Source organism: Callospermophilus lateralis, chromosome 10 (assembly GCF_048772815.1).
Source record: "Callospermophilus lateralis isolate mCalLat2 chromosome 10, mCalLat2.hap1, whole genome shotgun sequence".
Classification (NCBI taxonomy): domain Eukaryota; kingdom Metazoa; phylum Chordata; class Mammalia; order Rodentia; family Sciuridae; genus Callospermophilus; species Callospermophilus lateralis.
In genome coordinates this window covers 12,103,176-12,110,003 of record NC_135314.1, presented here as the reverse complement: position 1 = coordinate 12,110,003, position 6,828 = coordinate 12,103,176, and the positions used below count along the sequence as shown (strand labels likewise).

The following is a 6,828-nucleotide window of genomic DNA, read 5'->3' as shown; positions in this document are numbered from 1 at the left end:
ATGGGTAAAGAAAATGTGGTATATATACACAATGGAATATTACTCGGCCATAAAGAAGAATGAAATAATTTGCCAGTAAATGGATGGAACCGGAGGCTATCATGCTAAGTGAAATAAGCCAGTCTCCAAAACCAAAGGCCGAATGTTCTCTCTAATATTTGGATGCTGACTCACAATAGGCAGGGTCGGGGGTGGGGAGTGGAGGTTCACTTGATTGGACAGGGCGGAGTCGGGGGAAGGAGGAGGGGATGGCAATGGCAAAGACAGGAGAATGAATCAGACATAACTTTCCCATGTTCCTATATGAATACACGACCAGTGTAACTCACATCATGTACAACCACAAAAACGGGAAGTCATACTCCATGTATGTATGTCAAAATGCATTCTATTGTCATGTGTAATTAAAAGGAACAAATGCATTTTTAAAAGTACACATACAAAATAAAAGAATATATGTGAGGCTGGAGGTAAGCTTAGTGAAGGAGCACATGCCTAATGGTGGAGCCCATCAGTGAGGCCATGGGTTCAATCCCCAGCACCACAAGAACACACACACACACACACACACACACACACACATATATACACACACACATTCACACAAATAACAATCAAAAAGAATGTATATAAGCTGGAATTTAGTATTGCCAAAATTATTGTTCATAATCTGTGGCTCTCAGTAAGGTCTGATGTCGGGGTCCATCTTTACATAATACAATGTTAAGTGACATATTTACTGACAAAAAATAGCCCTTTCTCCTGCTCCCAGAGATAAACGGATTGACTTCTGTGTGTTTGTTTCCATCTGAGCATCAGCAGAAGTAGTTGTTGAGCACACACAGTCTTGCTCTATCAGAAATATGTGCCCAACACAGTAGAATCCCCCTCACAGGGTGAAACGCACTGTGAGAGAAACCTAGAAACCAAGAGCACACGAAGGAGTGTTTGGTTCCAAACGCCAACGTCTCTCCTACTCCAGGGCATGAACTTATTGATGGGAACAGTAAGCCAAAATCTCCTTTGTGATATAAACTCACTTTATCTTCCACCTGTCTCTGTGTCGCCCTCAGCATGCACATACAGCTGATTTTAAGTGAGTTGTATGGGACGGTGTTTTGGCTGTGACTCTGCTGTGGGACTCATGAACTGGCTGCCGTCAGACTCGACTGAACACATCTCCTGGGACTATGGTTTGCTGTTAGAATGCATGGGTTTTGCATGGAGAGGCCTCTTCATAACTGTCCCAAAAGGACTCATTAGTCATTTGAATATAAGTGCCAAAGAGACCAACCTACTCTTGGTGAAAAATTCCAGCATATGAGCCAGGCTTGGTGGTACATGCCTATAATTCCAGTTACACAGGGGCCGGGGACAGGATGACAAGTTTGAGGCTAACCTGGACAACTTAGCAACTTTTGTGTCAAAAAAAAAGAAAAGAAAAAGTCTGGGCTGTGTCTCAGTGGGAGAATACTTGCTTGGCATGCTCAGCCTGAGACTCTGGGTTCAGCCCCCAATATTGCTAGAAGGAAGGAAGGGAGGGAGGGAGGGAGGGCAAGCCAGCTTATGTGAGACCCATAGAAAGGCTGTCGTACAAACGGAAGACTACACTCAGAAATCACCAAAATACAAATACTTTCAAAGAACAGAGAACGGAAGAGTTGAACTTCCAGTGAACAGAGAACCTACAACTTCATACACTGCCTAAAAAAACTCACAATTGTAATCCACTCTGAACAGATAAAGGATGATGTTTATGGAGATGAAAAAGTAATCATGCTTAGACTCAAAAATAATGTCTTTCATATTTCTTTTAGTAACACTGGTAAGAAAATTTTACCAAATTGAGTTTAGCTGTGATCTTAGTAGCCAGTTAGTTTTTATGATATCTGTTAAGGTCTGTAAACAAGTCAGGATGGCACCTGGTATTTTGCCAAGAAATGTTAGAGTCTGTAAACAAGTCTGGATGGCACCTGGCCAAATGCCAGAGGGAGTGGTTTGTGAAGTAACAAAAGCGAGCCATTAAGTGTGGAGATTCCTTATTGGTTGACTGCTGTATCTAGTTTATGCTAATTAGATAAGCTGTGTAAAATGTATGAATATTGTTCAGATCCTACAATAAACGGCTCCTATTCCTGCTGCATCAATGTACACAAGTTATTCGTCACCCCCCGGTTATTTTGCTGCAGCCAGACTGCGGCAGATACCTATACTGCACGTGATTTATATCTGTGAAGCATAAAACATACCGATTGCTATGGTTGGGTCTGAAATGTTCTTTGAAAGCTCAGGTGCTGAAGGACGGGTCCCTGATGGGTGGCACTACGGCGAGGGGGTGGAAACAGAAGGAAGTGGGGCCCTGTTGGAGAAAGCAGGCCATGGCTTGTCCCGGCCGGCAGGACACATCAACGCGGCCAGCGAACCTAGGTGGGGAGGACTAAAGGGACAAGAGACACGAGGGATGACAGCAAGACAGGGGTCTGATCAAGCTGCAAACTTTTATTGTTCACACAGGGGTATCTATGGGCTGGGGACGGGGAAGCTCTCTTATCGGCAGTTGCTGGATGTCTGCACAAGGTGAGGTGACCTCAGGATGTCTCAGGAAGACAGAGGGCCGCAGGATGTCTCAGGGAGATAGATGGCTGCAGGATGTCTCCCAGGCAGGACGTCTCCCAGGGGGCTGTTTCTTGTAACTGTCAGGCTATTCTTTGAAGGAGAACTTCCTTCTAGCCCCTGACAATGGCTACGGTGTATCTTTAAAGGGTTAGTTTTTCTTCCCCTCTCTCTCTCTCTTTGCTTCCTGGCCACCATGAGGTGAGCAGCTCTGCCCTACTACTGTGCTCCCTGTAACGATATTCTGACTCACCAAAGGCCCAAAGCAATGGGGCCAAGTGACCTGGTCTGAAACCGTGAGCCAAAATCAACCTTTCCACACTGTAAGTTGATTCTCTCTGGTATTTTGTCACAGTGATGAATATGTGGCTAAGATACATATAATACAGCATATATATTCACCAGGAAGAGGTAGCTTTAGTCTTCTTAGTCTCTCCTATTTATGAAACTCAAATATATTTCAAGTGTGGTTTTGTGCACACAAAAGGCAAATAAAAAATTGGATATGTCCTATTATTTTTCTTATCTCTCTCTCTTTTTAAGCTATTTTAGTATATCTGAGGTCTACTTTAACTCCAGTGGTGTTTATTATGGTGAGCTCCGGTTCATAGTGTTCACACCCTTGTGTGGTCCCTTCCTGGCTGGGTTCTAGACTGATCTTGGCGGCCAATAGAAATCTGTGAAAATGTGTGGTTCCCAAGTCTAGGCCATAAAAGCCGTCTTCTGTCTTGCTCTCATGGGCCATTCACTCTAAGGGAAGCCAACTGCCATGTTGTGTGGCCACTCAAGCAGCTCTGTGGAGAAGCTCTGGTAGAGAGTCACTGAGGCCTCCCACTACCAGCCAGCACCAACTTGCCAGCCACACGAGGGAGCTGTCCATCAAATGGCTGGCTTCTCTAGCCCCAGTCAAACCTTCAGATGACTGTAGCTCACCTCAGCCAATATCTGACTGCAATTTCACAAGAGACCAGAAACCCAAACTGAGCAACCAACTTATTCTCAAATTCTAAACCACAGAAATTATGACAGATTAAAAAATGATTATTGTTATTTATAAGCTATTATGCATGGGGTGAATTGTTAGAAGCAATAACTAATATGGAAACATTATTAATCTTTCTTATTTTTTAATTTTTAATTTATTCTAATTAGTTATACATGACATAATGCATTACACACAAATGGAACACAACTTTTACTTCTCTGGTTGTACATGATGTAAAGTCATACCATTCCTGCAATCCTACATGTACCCAGGGTAATGATATCTGTCTCATTCTACCATCTTTTTCACTCCCTGTCCCCTCTCCTCCCCTCACTCCCCTCTGCCCAATCCAAAGTTCCTCTATTCTTCCCTTGCTGCCCCCGACCCCCATTATGGATCAGGATCCACTTATCAGAGAAAACATTGTATGTAGGTTGTATGTGACGGTATTTTGGCTGTGACTCTGTTGTGGGTGTAGCTTAGTGATACAGCACCTGGGTTCAGTCCCCAGTATTTGTCTCCTTCTCCAAAAATAAGAAAGAAATCTAATTATCAAAGATCAGTAGCATCTTGACAAACATCTCAGGACTGACTAGAAAGGGCTCCCACCCATCCAAATAGAGAAAAATGGAGCATCATAAAGAATAAGAAGGGTAGCTTTGCGTAGTGGCAGTATCAGAGCCAATAAAGTTTATCTGAGGCGTGATTATTGTGAATTGAAAACTTTTTCCAATACCCAGCCTTGATGACCTGCAATATAAGCAGCACTGGCAATTTTTGACAGTCTCTATAGAGACTGAATTAAAAAAAAAAGAAGAAGGAGAAGGAGGGAAGTTATACTTTATGTATGTATGATTGTCAAAATACATTCTATTCACTGTGTAACTACAAAGAACAAATGGAACATATTTTAAAAAGAATAAGGAACAACTCAAACATCTCTCTCTTTCTTTTTTTTTTTTAAAGGGTGCTGAAATACATCAGGCAGGAGGCAGCACAGATGAGTCTTTGCTGAAAGGCTTGGAGGAGGCTAGGTGTTTTGGTTTTGTTTTTGTTTTTAAAGAGAGATAGAATTTTTTTAATATTTATTTTTTTAGTTTTCGGTGGACACAACATCTTTATTTTATTTTTATGTGGTGCTGAGGATAGAACCCAGCCGAGCGCGTTACCGCTTGAGCCACATCCCCAGCCTCCAACACCTCTTGATGGATGAATGATTATACAACATCTGCACATACATACAATGGAATATTATACAGTCTTAAAAGGAGGGAAATTTCTGACACGTATTGATATTGGTTGAAGAGGGAAACAATTCTACCAAGGAAATACCAGCCCGTTAGGAATGAAATTCAGCCAACCTTAGCATCTGGAGAGTTTGAGTATGAGAGTATGCTGAAATATAAAGAGAAGTCATCACCTTGGGAATATTTGTACCAGGGCTGGGAATGTAGTGCAGTGGTAGAGCACTTGCCTAGCAACCATGAGGCCCGGGGTTCTATCCTCGGAATGAAAGAAAAGACAAGAGCATGAGGCAAAGAAGAGGTGGGGAACTGGTCTGCACCCACTCAAACCAGCTGTGGAATATTAGGTAGGATGACTGGAAAAATTCGGATATGATCTGTGGGTAAGGTGATTTTTAGAAACGTATTTTCTTACATGTGGTGAAGGAATTGTGGTTTTAGAAGACAAGGCCCATGTTAATTAAGGTCGTGATCTTTTGATGCTCATCATTTACTTTAAAATACTTTAGCAAATCATAAAAAAGCAAATGTGAAGCAAAAATGGTGAAATGTTAGTAACTGTTAAATGTCCAAATGGGCTAATTAAATTGTTTTATGTACTTTTCTGAACACTTGGAAATTTTCAAATGTAGCAGTTGTCACTTAGCCAATACTTTCCAGGATCCCCAGTGGATGACTGAACCCTAATATATTTTTCCTGTACTCATAGGCCTATAATAAATTTTAATTTATACATCAGGCAAGTAAGAGATTAGCAATGATAACTAATAATAAAATAGAATAATGGTAACAATATGCTGTGATAAAAGTTATTTAAAATGTATGAACTGTTTATTTCTGGAATTTTCCATTTAATTTTTTTCGGTCATAGTTGACTATACATGACTGAAACCCAGAAAGTGAAACCATGGATAAGGAGGTACTACGGTATAAAAGCAAAAATGGATCTGTGGGGCTCTGAGAAGCAGAAATCCAGGGGTTAAGAACCATTTCAGGGAGAAACAGTACATCCAAACAAATTGGTGGGTATAACTGTGACCGCCATATTTATCTGTAAATAAAGACTGACATTTATTTACAAATATCTATAAATACAAACCTGTCTCAGAAACACTGAGTGCCCAGTTCAGCAGGACCACATAACTAACAGTGCTAGAGTTTGGGTCTGGAATGTCCCTGGAGAGCCCATGTGCTGGAGGCTGGGTCCCCAGCCATGATGCATTGGTAGGTGGAGGAACCTCTCAAGGTGGATCCTCGGGAGAGGTCTTTAGATCACTGAGGTGGGCCACTGACAGGGATTGTGGGACCCGGATCTCTGTCTCTGCTTCTTCTCTCTCCTTACTCCCTATACACTCCTGGGTCTCCCCAGAGACCCCAAAGCAACAGGCCCAACTGTGGTCATGGACTGAAACCTCCCAAACTGAGCCAAAATACGCCTTTTCTTGTATAAACTAATTGCCTCTGGGTATTTATTGCAGCAACAGGAAACTGAGAACCAAAACAGTCCTAGAGAAATTCCACGTCAGGAAGCTGCAGAACTGGTCAGGCCCTCGGTCTTCTACAGTGGGTAAAGGACTAGGCTGGAGACCCAGAGCCTTGGGCTCTAACCTTGGGGCTACCATTTGCCTTTTCAAAGCTCAGCCTAAGTTTTCCTGCTTTAAAATGGGAATTTGTTGTATCTATTCAATTGACTAATTTTTTAATCATATGCAAAGTTTCAGCCCTGGTCAGGTACTGAAAATATCCCTTCAGAGTTTGCTCAACGGGGAAGAGACAGGTGAGACCCAAACACTGGCTCCAGCCAGGCACAGAGGAAGGCTGAGAAGGGGGGACAGAGCAAGAACCAGGCCAAAAAAAAAAGGGAAGGTGGTGCCTTGGGCTGGGAGATCAGGGAGGGCTTCAACAGACCGAGTCCCAAAGACCAGTGGGTTTTCTCTAGGGGCACAAGAGTGAGAGCATGGCTTCCAGGGCAGGAGCAAAAGAACG

The 6,828-nt window shown here is 42.6% G+C and overlaps 1 non-coding gene across 1 annotated transcript; it reads left to right on the top strand.

Moving 5' to 3' along the window:
- The first annotated feature begins 4,253 nt into the window (after nucleotides 1-4,253).
- On the top strand, nucleotides 4,254-4,394 carry LOC143409072 (U4 spliceosomal RNA). The gene has a single exon (XR_013092584.1). It is a non-coding gene; the product is annotated as a U4 spliceosomal RNA (small nuclear RNA).
- Nucleotides 4,395-6,828: the final 2,434 nt, after the last annotated feature.